The sequence below is a fragment of the Solanum lycopersicum genome, chromosome 7 (genome assembly GCF_036512215.1).
Source record: "Solanum lycopersicum chromosome 7, SLM_r2.1".
Lineage (NCBI taxonomy): Eukaryota > Viridiplantae > Streptophyta > Magnoliopsida > Solanales > Solanaceae > Solanum > Solanum lycopersicum.
The window spans coordinates 54,226,047-54,239,857 of NC_090806.1; the positions used below are offsets into that span (position 1 = coordinate 54,226,047).

The 13,811-nt window shown below is 31.3% G+C and overlaps 1 pseudogene; it reads right to left on the reverse strand.

Annotated features, from left to right (window-relative positions):
* Positions 1-9,706: 9,706 nt before the first annotated feature.
* On the reverse strand, positions 9,707-13,811 carry LOC138337226 (uncharacterized; annotated as a pseudogene).

Here is a 13,811-nt window from a genome sequence, read left to right on the forward strand (position 1 = left end):
GTTAGACTTTTTCTTTTCAGTTACGAAAGATTTCACATTATTTGAGATAGTTAAAGTATACTAGTACTTCTACACTCACCACCTTGCTTAAGAGAATTCGTAGAAGTGATACCATGGATACTTAGAGTTGTCTGATAGTCTTAATATTCATAATATTGTTATCGAGGACATGTTTTGAATATGTGTGATTGAATTAAGAGAGGATTGGGTCTAGCTCTACCGTTCTTAAAGGTTGACTACGTTCATGGCTACTGACTCTAGAACTCAGATAGTGTTGTTAGTGGTTTAGTATACTTAAATGTATCGCTTGCTAGGTGGTTAATTGATCATTTCATTATTTGGATTAGATAAGTTTGATTCTCCTTGATGAGTACCAGTGTCTAAAGATAAGATTTTATCACTTAAGCTCGTAAAAATATTTTGTACTGTGAATAGGGAACCGTGATAAGATAAGTGATGGTATGTGCATTATGAGTGTCTGGTAGTTGATTCAGGCTCACTCTTGGTTCCAATCAGTACAGATTCAAAAGTTTGTCTTGGTTATGTGAAAAATGATATGTTATGATGATTGTATCAAGGTCAAATGGGTTTGAGTTCATGAGTTATTTTTTTGGTTTAATAATCACTCTCGTTTTATAAATATTCCAAAGTTGGATTCGAAAGTTTAGTTCAAAATAGTTGATCTTCATGGAATGGTTTTAAGGATGAGCTTACTTGGAGATGAACACTAATCTGAATGACCACACCTCATCTTGTTGGTAACATTTGTTATAATTTATTCTTCTTCCTTATGTTCGAAGACGAATATGATTTTTAGTGGTAGATAATGTAATGACTTGATAGGTTATTTTTGGGAATTTTCAAATATTCAGTTTAACCTGAGTTAATTAATTGACGGGTAATTGTAGATAATTGACTTGATCAAAAGTTAATAAACTAAAGTGATATTTTTTTAAGACCCTATACTATTTGACTCAAATATATATTAAAATAAGTAGTAGCGTTTTATCACTTTTATACTTAATTATTCAAAAGAAAAAGATTTTAAAAAAAGGAGAAAACTACTCTGATGGTGTCGGACGAGAGGGCATCGACTTCAGGAATGCAACCACGAATTCTATAATATAAACTTGCAGTGAGAAGTTAGTGGAACTATCTTTTAATATGTTATAGTTGAATTATGATTGAAATATAAATTGTATCATAGACGTGTTATTTGGGTTAAAAAGAAAATAAATAATTTAAAGGTAGGGTTGGACGAAGTGTTAAATGTTTTGGGATTTTGTAATATAAGTGATTGTTGCTGAATCATTGGCTAATCATATTGTCAATGATTGGTACAATAGTAATTAGTTTGCAACAAAAGGGTTATTGTCTCTGTTTTGGTTCCTTTTCTTCTTTTGTTTTATGTCTTAAAAGAAAATTCATCACATGACTTATATAATTAGCCTAGTTTGATAAATTAGTATATATATATAAAATAAATATCAAGTATATTGTATTTAGAAAAATACACTTAGATTTATGATATTTAAAAGAAATTGAGACTTAACTCTAGGCTTGAAATTTAAGAACTTGATTTTATATTTGAGTGAGTTTTTGACTCTAGACAAGAAACATGTTAATGTGGATGATGTTGGTCTTGAAATCTTATTGTGGTCATCATTTGAATAGATTGCTTTGAGTTAGAAGTTTAATGAAACAGGAAGGCTTAAGCTTAAGAGTAAATTCCTGACTTATTGAGGCAAGTGGATTTCTAAACTCTTGTTAAGTCTATGAAATTCGTGTATTTCCTTGTGGTATGTGTTTGGGAGTAATGGGACTTGGTGAAGGGTTGACTTGTCCACCTTGATTAATTCTAGTGATGAAAAGGGATAATATAAGGCAATGTGATTAATTGGTTGTGTGTGATGAATTGAAAATAGTATGAGTATTGGTGTTATAAAGGCAAAGTTTATTACTATAGAATGTGAATTTTAATCCGAGAATGTCAAAGCATATGGGCATTTGCTGATATAATATTGACTTAATTTATTATATGTAATTATGTTTAAACTGAACTCATATAATTGTGATAATTGAGGAGATTATATATCATATCGATATTTGATTTATTGAGATGTTGCATCATCTCCTTTATTTGATATAATATTGTGCACATGCATTGACATGAGATTGGGTGTGAGTAAAGGTCTAACACGTGGAGATCGTCCGTGTTGAGATCGAGTTATAATTATTCGGGCACGTAGAGATCGTTCGTGCGATGGAAAAGTATAATTTAAGCATGTGAAGACATCAATGTGAAATTTATTTGATCTATAATAGTGCATTGATATCCGCACAGACACGTTGATATTGTCCGTGTCGGTATATGGACCTCGCAAGTCCCTCATGGGTGAACTCTCGATGTATTGCTTAAGAGTATCATGTATATACAATTAAGAGAGTATTTGGTATTTTGAGGCATATCATTTCATGGTGTCATATTGCATTGCATCACATGACCTCCTTCATTCTTGATGATTTTGTGTTTTATTGGTGGTTGAAAAGTACTTGATATTTAATAATCTCTATTTGATAAATTTTATCTTGTATTTTGTTGATATTATGAGTGTCTTTTTGTGGAGTTTGCAATTGATAAATATTGATCTTATTATTGAGAATGTATGATTGTTAAAATGTTATTGTTGGAATATGTTCTTGTAAAGGGTGAACTATTAGGTTGGGTTGGTTTTATGCAGGTTGTAGTTGTGGGAGGTTCGATATGGTGTATGGAGTACCTGTATTTTATCCCCTTAACTTGTGTTTAGAGGTTTACTTGTTGAGTACCGTGTGGTTTGATACTCACCTCCTTGCTTTTACAACTTTTGTAGGTTACAAGCCTGAATTTTTTTTACTTTCCATTCTCTTGTTTTCTGAGGCTATGGAGATTTGTTAGGTAGTTGTTTATCATCTCAGCGCACCTTCTTTCTCCTTATTTATGGTTTTGTTCTACCCTAGAAACAAGGGCATTTGAAATTGATGTTTTCTTTGAATCAATTGTAATACTATAGAGACTTGTACACGTGATAACTAGATCCTGGAGATATTTTTTGAGTTTAGACTGACTTGTCTTGGTGGGATAAGACGAGTGTCATCACTTCTATTTTTGGGTCATGGCACTTGAACGATTGCTTGGTTTTTTATTTTCATTTGCATACTTTAATAATTTGGAAAATAGGATTCAAAATAATAGAAGAGAAAAGTCATACAAAGTTATATACAAATCACTACACCCTTTTTTGTATTTTCTTAATTGAATTTCGATTTATTAAGACGAAGTTCCTTAAAATCTCTGAAAATCCTATTTGATTGTGACTCATTAAATAGATAAGATTACTTAACTACTAAGAAAGAAATTCTGCATTTCAAAAAAAATTGCTTCTGTTTAATAGCAAACTGAAAATTGGTTGGAAGATATTTTTAACCCAACTTAAAATTTCATATCTTTATTCATCTTAAGTCTGTTTCTCTATTATAATATATTTTTAGAAAACTTAAAATGATCAGATCATTCATAAAATAAGTTTCCACACAGAAATTGCACACTAAATTTTCAAATTGCTCCAGACAGATGCAGTTTTATAAAAAATATTTAAAAAACAGCCAATTTTTTTAACAATTCATATCTTACTCGTTTTAATTATGTTATTCCATTATAATATGTTTTTGAAAAGTGATGCACAAGAAGAATAGGGAAAATAAGTTTTGATAAAAAATATTTGTCCACCAATTTTCAGATCGCTACTAAACAATAGGAATTTTTTTATTTAAAAAAATGCAGAATTACTTTCTTAGTTGGACAAGTAATGTCATCTATTTTATGAGTCAAAATCAACTAGGATTTTGGTTCCTATTTTCCAAATTATTAATCCATATTAAACGTAAAAAAAATTAACTTCTTCCAAACTTTTTCTTTCTATTCACTCGATTTTAAAAGAAATATTCTCCATATAATTTCTTATAGACATACAAAGTGAATACACAAGAACGCAACACATAATGAGATTAATAACAACTTTGATACCAATGAAGGAATATTAAGTTAATCAACAGCAATATGTATACCTTGTATTCACATCAGTTTTCATCTATCTACTTTTTTAATAGATTGGTGCTCAATTTCATCATTGAATCACTAGAAAATAAAGATATGTGTTCACAAATTAGAAGTCTGATTTGTGTATTGATGAATTTGTGTGAGAAACTCAATTCTTTGTTTCTTGACTGATCGCTTGGTTTTTAGTTTTCTGTTTCACACACTTAAATAATTTGAAAAATAGGATTCAAAATCATATTTGATTGTAACTCATGAAATAAATAGGACTACTTGTCGTACTAAGAAAATAATTCTGCATTTTTTTTAAAAAAAATGCTTCTGTTTGTTGACACTAAATTTTGGTGTGATAGTTTTAAAATTAATTCTTTTTTAGTATTTTATTTTAAATAGTTCAAAACACATGTTTTTTTTTATTTTAAGCAATTTTGTTGATAATAATCTGTTTTCTCAAAGTATAAGGATTTTTATCAGTTGTGCTGTTTATATTATTTTGTCACAAGCGGACGTTCAAATATTTGCTCATTTTTTATAAAATCATTATTTCTATTAAATTGCATTTTTTACATGTTGTTGTTACGTTTTATTAAGTTTTTTTTATAATATTCATTTTATTTGTCACATTGTTAATATTCATTTTGATATTTCGTGCATTCTAAAAATTCATTCAAATCCAAATACAATTTTCATACACAAATATTTTATCAACGATAAATTTTGGGCCACAATCTTGATCCTGTAACTTAGACCCATTTTTAACAATTCCCTATATATAGAATAGTTGGCGCTCCCTGGGCTTAGGTTGGTAGTGGATAAATTTAAGGGATAATTTTTCAAATTTTTCAAAGTCTCAAAACATTCTTTAGTGTTCATATTTTTCCGTCCACCACCCACCCCAGAGCATTTTCCAGCGAAGCCATGACCCTATTATTTTTATTTTTATTTTTTTCAGCAAATAACCAGATAAACAACCCCTTCTTTCTGTTTATCTTCTCCCTTTTCCGGCAGAAACAACCAAACAGCCACCAAACGACCACATACACCCACAACCTTCTCTAACAAAAAAAACACTAGGAACCAGCTCACAAATCATCTGTGTTCCCATTTTTATCCGACCAGCGACTTCAAATCAACAACAAACCCAACCCCTCCTTATTTCCGTTTCTCCGACAACCAAACAGCCACCAAAGGGTCACCCAAACCCAACACACAACCATCAAAACAACCATTGGATCTTCCATAAACAACCACCCATCCAAAACCGACAAAAACTCAGACCTCACCATCTTCTGCGAACAGCCACTAGCGAGCTCAAACCAAGCCAGCCACTGGTGAGCTCGTTTTCTCCAACTCCGACCACATTTCTTTCCTCCTCCTCGTCTCCGACAAAATAGAGCTTGAAGTTCAAAATCACCAAATAAAAATCCCGGCTGACCAAAAAAATTGACACCAAAACCCTGGTTGACCAAAAAAATCGACCCCAAAACCCCTTTCCCTTTCACATTTTCTTCTTCCTTTTACAGGTGTTTTGGCTCAAAGTCGAGCTCCATGAATGGCGACACAACTCCAAACAGGACCAGATCATCATCATTGTTGCTCCTCCGATGAGCTACAACCACTAGTAGCTCCGGCGAAATTCCGACAGCTAAAAACCACCAAGACTTCTCGTTTTTCCTTTTGGTACACTTTTAAGCTTCTATTTTATTAAATTTTGATGAATATTTGTTCTTGTTGGTTGGACTGATATTATTTCATTCCTATTTTATTTTTGGCATTTTGGGTAATATTCCATAGTTATTCCACTATGATATATTTTTTGGTAGTTTGAGTTAATTTTATTATATTTTATTAATTATGTTTTGTTGGTCACTAAAGTTGAACCGTTCTTATATATTTGTTGTTTCTTTTTTTGAGTTATCTGTTCACTATTGCTTTATTATTTAATTTTTATTTTTTAGTACTGTTAGAATTAAGAATTCACCACGGAAATAGGCAGAAAACATGAGTCCGAAGCCTAAAGGGTAAAAAATGTTAACAAAAATTTTAAAACGGTATATGAAATTTCTTTTAAACCAAAAGGGCAAAATCGCTCGCGAAGTAGCGATTTTGTCCATTGGAAAAAATAAAATCGCTGCTATAGCAGCGATTTTGTTAAATTTGATTTTTTTAAGAAAAAATAAAATTAAAACAAAATCGCTCCCGAGGGAGCGATTTTCAATTTTCAAAATTTTATTTATACCTTTTTAAGTAAGTCGCTGCTTATGCAGCGACATTACCTTAATTTTTATTTCTTTTTTGCTTTTTTTATTTAAAAAAGTTTAAATGAAAAAAATATTTTTTTAAAATTACATTGCTGCAATTTTTAATTATTTCTTTTTTAATTTTTAAAAATTAAATCACTAAAAAAAATTTGATTTAAAATCGCTGCCTTGGCAGCGATTTATTTATTTATTTTTTTACAAAAAATTTAATTAAAAATCATTGTCTTGGCAGCTATTTGATTTAAAAAATTGATTTAAACTTTTTTATAAAAAAAAACAAAAAATATTAATTAAAAAAAATTATACACAAGTCGCTGCCAAAGCAGCGACATATCAAAAAAAGATTTTAAAAAAAAGATTTTTATTTTGAAAATCGCTCCCGAGGGAGCGATTTTGTTATAATTTTTTTTTTTTAAAAAAAAAAAGCAAATTTAACAAATCGCTGCTATAGCAGTGATTTTGCTTTTTTCAGTGGACAAAATCGCTACTTCGCGAGCGATTTTGCTCTTTTGGTTAAAAAGAAATTTCATATACCGTTTTGGAATTTTTGTTAATATTTTTTACCCTTTAGGCTCCGGACTCAATATAATCCTTTCACATAATATACACAATCTCTTTACATGAGTGCGGAGTTAAATGTCAAAAATTCCAAAAGGGCATATCAATTTCTTTTAAAACCAAAACGGTAAAAACGCTAGCGACTTGTACCTTCCGAAAAAGCGAAATCGCTGCAATAGTAGCGATTTCTTAAAATTGTCTTTTCTTTCTTTCTTTTTTTTAAAAAAAAATTAAACAAATCGCTCCACACGGAGCGATTTTCAAAATAAAAAATTAATTAATTTTTTCTATAAGTCGCTGCAGAAGCAGCGACTTCCATCAAATTTTTTTATTTTTTTTTTAAATTTTTTTTTGCTTTATTTAAAAGAAAAATTGATTCAATTTTTTTTTAAATCATTGGCAACGATTTTTAATTAGTTTTTTTTGAAAAAAATCAAATCGCTGTAAAGGCAAAGATTTACACTAAATTTATATATATATTTTTTAAAAAAAAATCAATTAAATCGCTGCAAAAAAAATTAGACGATTAAATTAAGTTTTCAAAAAAAAATAAAAAATTAAGTGTAAAGCAAAAAATGTGTTAATTAAGAATTCATTTTATGAAAAAGCGGTAAAATCGCTCACGATGTAGCGACTTGTAACTTATAAAAAAGCGAAATCGCTGCAATAGCAGCGATTTCTTAAATTTGCCTTTTTAAAAAAAATAAAATTAAACAAATCGCTCCACACGCAGCGATTTTCAAAATTAAAAAAATAATTTTTTTCTATAAGTCGTTGCATATGCAGCGACTTCCATCAATTTTTTTTTGTTTACTTTTTTATTTATTTTTTGCTTTATTTAAAAGAAAAATTGATTCAATTTTTTTTTCAAAAAAAAATCATTGGCAACGATTTTTAATAAGTTTTTTTAAAAAAAAAATCAAATCACTGTAAAGGCAGCGATTTACATTAAATTTATATAATTTTTTTTAAAAAAATCAATTAAATCGCTGCAAAAAAATTAGCCGATTAAATTATGTTTTCAAAAAAAAATTAAGTGTAAAGCGAAAAATGTGTTAATTAAGAATTCATAACATAAAATGAATTCTTAATTAACACATTTTTTGCTTTACACTTATATTTTTATTTTTTTTTGAAAACTTAATTTAATCGGCTAATTTTTTTTCAGCGATTTAATTGTTTTTTTAAAAAATATATATAAATTTAGTGTAAATCGCTGTCTTTACGGCGATTTGATTTTTTTTTAAAAAAAAAACTAATTAAAAATCGCTGCCAATTTTCTTTTAAATAAAGCAAAAAAAAATTAAAAATTTTTTATGGAAGTCGCTGCTTCTGCAGCGACTTATAGAAAAAATTATTTTTTTTAATTTTGAAAATCGCTCCGTGTGGAGCGATTTGTTTAATTTTTTTTTTTGAAAAAAAAGAAAAGGCAATTTTAAGAAATTTGAGAGTACAAGTCGCTAGCGTTTTTACCGTTTTAGTTTTAAAAGAAATTGATATGCCCTTTTGGAATTTTTGACAATTTTTTTTACCGTTTTAACTCCGCACTCCAGAAAACAGCTGAAATTGTGTTAAGAATGAGAAGAAGAAGAAGAAGAAGAAGAAGGTTCAGAGAGAAAATGTGATCCCTTCAAATATTCATATATTCTGATGATGTACAAAATGTGAATTGATTTATTTATACTAACCACTAATTGTAATTAACCAACTTATCTAACTTCTTATTGTTAAGTCTAGTTTATAAAGAAACTAACAAACTAATTTGTTATGTAACCAACTAATAACTAATTGTAGTAAATTCTTCAATGTACTGCAATACAATTTGTTAATTCCTCAACAGACCCCCTCAAGCTAGGAGCAATGAAAATATTTTTCATTCCTAGCTTGGAAAGAAGATAAGAATGTTGACAAAAAACTAAGCCTTTAGTGAGAATGTCAGTCTGTTGCTCTGAAGTACAAAGATGATGAAGTGATATCAATCCAGTGTGTATCCTTTCGCGAATGAAGTGATAGTCAGTATCGATATGCTTTGTACGCTCCTGAAAGACAGGATTAGAGGCTATCTGAATGGCAGATTTGCTATCACAATGTTATGATACAGGAAGAGGAACCTTGACATTAAGTGCAGTAAATAAGCCTACAAGCCAAACATTTTCTGCTACAGTGGATGCAAGGCTGCGATATTCAGCTTCAGCTGAGCTACGAGAAATAGTGGATTGTTTTTTTGACTTCCATGAAATAGGTAAAGAACCAAATTTGATCAAATAACCAGTAACTGATCGTCGAGTATTAGGACATGAAGCCCAATTAGCATCACAAAATGCAGTTAAAGTGGAATCACAATCTGAGGAAAGAAAAATCCCTAGACCTGGAGATTTTTAAAGATATCGAACAACTCTAGTAGCAGCAACCATATGAGATAACTTTGGAGAATGCATGAATTGACTCAATGTTTGGATAGCAAATGAAATATCAGGTCTTGTGTGAGTTAGATACAACAATCGACCAACAAGTCTTTGATAGGAACTGATATCAGTAAGTAAAGGATCATCCTTAGTACAAATAAGACAATCAAGATCAGTAGATGTAAGTTTCTCATGTAGCTCAAGTGGTGAATTTGTTGGCTTGGCTCCAGATAATCCCAAGTTAGAAATAAGATCAAGAGTATATTTCCTCTGGTGCATGACTATACCTGCTGCACATCTAGCAAATTCAATCCCAAGAAAATATCTGACCTCTCCAAGATCTTTGATTTTAAAATGGGAGTGCAAACTGATTTTGGTATCTTGAATCATATCCAGATCATCACCATTAATTAACAAATCATCAACATAGACAAGAATAATGACAATCTTCCTTGCAGATTGTTTAATGAATAAAGAATAATCGAAAGGACTTTGAGTAAAACAAAAAGAAAGTAAAGTTGTGGTTAATTTCACATTCCATTGCCTCGAAGCCTGCTTCAGACCATAGAGAGATTTGACTAGTTTGCAAGCATGCGTAGCTTTGTAATTGTCAAAAAAAACCTGGTGGCATAGTCATATAAACTTCCTCCTCCAAATCACCTTGTAAGAAGGCATTGTATACGTCCATTTGATGAATGGACCATTTTCTGGTGGCAGCCAAGGAAATCACAACCCTTACAGTAACCATTTTAACCACAGGGAAAATGTATCTTGATAATCAAGACCTTCAAGTTGGCTATAACCCTTAGCCACCAATCCTTCTTTGAATCTGTCAACTGTGCCATCAGCTTTATACTTTATCTTGAATACCCATTTATAACCAATTGCTCTTTTATCAGTAGGTAAAGTCACAATCTCCCATGTGTGATTATCTTCCAAAGCCTTAATTTCTAACTCCATTGCCTCAACCCATCTAGGATCCTTGGCAGCCTGAACATAAGACTTAGGTTCTATATCAGCATAAATTTAGCAATAAAACTCTGATAAGTAGGAGATAATCAACCATAGTTCATAACATCACTAAGAGAATATAAACACGTAGAATTAGGAGTTTTGTGGGGTACTATAAAATCTTTCAACCAGATTGGAGGTTTGGTGGATCTTGTGGATTTTCTAGATGTAGGAAAAGAAAGAACCTCAGAAGAAAAAAGTGTGGATGTGGGTTGAAATTCAGCAGTGGGCTGAGTGTCAACATTAGTAGAAGATGATTCAGCAGAAGAAGAACTAGAAGGATTAGGAAGTTCAGGAAGAACATGAATTAATGGTGTAGGTGTAGGAATAAGATCAGAAGAATCAGAATACAGGAAAAAATCATGATCTGATGTTATAGAATGAAGCTCTGTGGGTTCTTTAGATAAAAATGGAAAAGAAGATTCATGGAACACAATATCTCTACTGATAAAGACCTGTTTCTTATCCAAATCATACACCTTGTAACCCTTTTGATATAAACCATGTCCCAATAATACACATTTAACAGCTCTTGCACTAAATTTGTCCTGCTTAGGCATGACAGTTACATAACATAGACAACCAATAACCTTCAAGTGTGACAAAGAGGGTACTCGACCATAAAGCATTTCAAATGGTAATTTATCTTTCAAAACAGTAGATGGTACTCTATTGAGTATTTATGCAGCTGCCTCAACACAACAACCCCAGAATTTGGATGGTAAATTTCCTTGAAATTTGATGGCTCTAGCTGTCTCCAAGAGATGTCTAGGCCTCCTTTCAACCACTCCATTTTGTTGTGGAGTATATGGACATGAACTTTGGTGCAGAATGCCATGAGTTTTGAATAATTCACCACAAGTATTGTTAAAAAATTCTGAACCATTATCAATTCTGAAAATTTTCACATGTCTCAAACTGATTCAAAATCATAGCAAGAAAATTTTTGAGTATATTAGATACATCAGACTTGACTCTGAGCAAAAAAAATCCAAGTCCATCTAGAGTAATCATCCACTAGAGTAAGAAAGTAGTTCATTCCATTATAGATAGTAATTTTGTAAGGTCCCCAAACATCCATGTGGATCAATTCAAAATAAGTAACAGATGTAGTAAGACTGTGTTTGAAAGGAATTCTAGTATGCCTGGACATAGGACATATATCACATTGTCCTAATGTACTACTACATGTATTGGAAATACTGAGAAGTTTCTTCAAGACTGGTAATGGTACATGACCTATTCTTCTATGCCAGAGATCTGAGTTTGGCAGCTTCTATGCAACTAAAGAATGACTGGTAATTGAATTTTTATTGTCTTTATGTTCTTTCAACAAGTAAAGTCCATGTTGTTCTCTACCAATCATCTTCACCCTCCCATTGGAGAGATCCTGAAATGCACAAAAATCAGGATAGAAAGAAATGCAACAGTTCAACTGTTTAGTAGCTTTAGAAACTGACAGTAGATTGAACTTAAATGTTGGCACATAGAGCACATCTTTAAGAACATCACATCCTGCTAGATGACTGCTACCAACATGTGTGATATCAGTAGACTCCCCATTAGGTAATTGCATTTTTCCTGTGTTTCCTACTTCAGTTCCAGCAACTAACAAATGTGAGTTACCAACCATATGATTGGTAGCACCTGTGTCAATAATCCAGTTAGGATTAAATTCAGATGTATGAGAAGAGATACCTGTCATGTATGCACTAGCATTCTGTCCTCCTTCATTGTTTAGCAATTCCAAAAGTCGTGTGTATTGTTCATGAGTGAACATAGGAGTTGTAATAGATGTTGCTGGTATGGTAGTTTGTGTGTTCCCTTCAATTTGTACTAAATTACTACCAGCATGTAGATCTTTTCTTCTTGATTTAAAATCAGGTGGATAACCTATCAGCTTATAACATTTTTCCTTCAAATGACCAGTGAGTTGACAATGGTTACACTTCATTAGTTTGAAACACTTATCCCTAGTGTGTCCTTGGACATGGCAAAAGTCACATTTCAGTCCATATTTCTTAGGCTTCGTACTTGAACCTCTAGCAGTGAATAAAGCAGTAGGAATCATACCTCCACTACCTGCTGTAATTTTCTAATTTTCATCTTGTAAAACCATTGCATAAGCTTGGGTAACATTCGAAACATGAGATTTCATCAATATCAGACTAGCATTAGCATATCCATCATTAAGTCCCATAAGGAACTGTAACAACCTTCGGTATTGAAGATGTGTTGCATAATCTTCGGACTTAGTGCAGTTACAACAAGGTGGAGGCATCAATGAATCATACTCATCCCAAAGATCCTTCAATTTAGAGTAGTAAGTAGAAACGGATAAAGTACCCTGTACTAAAGAGAAAATGGATTTGTGCAATGAAAACATTCGTGATGCAGTAACTTTATCAAAACGTTCACATAAATACTCCCAGATCATATGAGCACTAGATCGAAATAGAACTCCATTAATCAAATCTCGACTCACATTGTGCAATCCATGATTTTACATAGCAATTCATAAGCATATCCATAAGTACCTCTGTTAATAGATCCATCCACAAAACCAAGCTTGTTGCGAGTCAACAATGAAAGTTGCATAGCTTCACGCCAGATTGAGTAGTTTTACAAGCGGCATACCAATTGACATTGAGTTGGGAGCATCAGAAGCATGAAGGAACAAAGGATGATGGTAATCAATACCAAACTGATCCTTAGATCGGTTAGAATCAATGACAGTAGCATTGGTATGAGTATCGATGACAGCTTCATTAGTCTCCATCAAAATCAAGAACAAATTTGTAGGAAAAAAAAGTAAACAAAGGAATCTCTCGATTTCCAATCAATCCACGAAGGAAATACCTAGATTCACTTGATTAATGCTCTGATACCATGTTAGAATTAAGAATTCACCATGGAAATATGCAGAAAACAACTGAAATTATGTTAAGAAGGAGAAGAAGAAAAGAAGAAGAAGAAGAAGAAGAAGAAGAAGGTTCAGAGAGAAAACGTGATCCCTTCAAATATTCATATATTTTGATGATGTACAAAATGTGAATTGATTTATTTATACTAACCACTAATTGTAATTAACCAACTTAACTAACTACTTATTGTTAAGTCTAACTAATAAAGAAACTAACAAACTAATCTGTTATGTAACTAACTAATAACTAATTGTAGTAAATTCTTCAATGTACTGCAATACAATTTGTTAATTCCTCAACAAGTACTAATTATATAATGGTGAACAAACTTTTTTGTTGTTATTGTTTCTAAATCATATTATGATTTAATGTAAATTTCTCTTACTTTGTTAATTTATTTTTTTATTTTGCTGTTGGATTTTTCATATTAATTTGGACACATTTTTAAATGGTGATTTGCATTTTTTTTTTATGTTTAGAATATTAGATAATATATTACATGTTAAAATTGGCCAATGAGATTAATTTTTCGTCGGTTTTGGAGGCCTCCCCAATT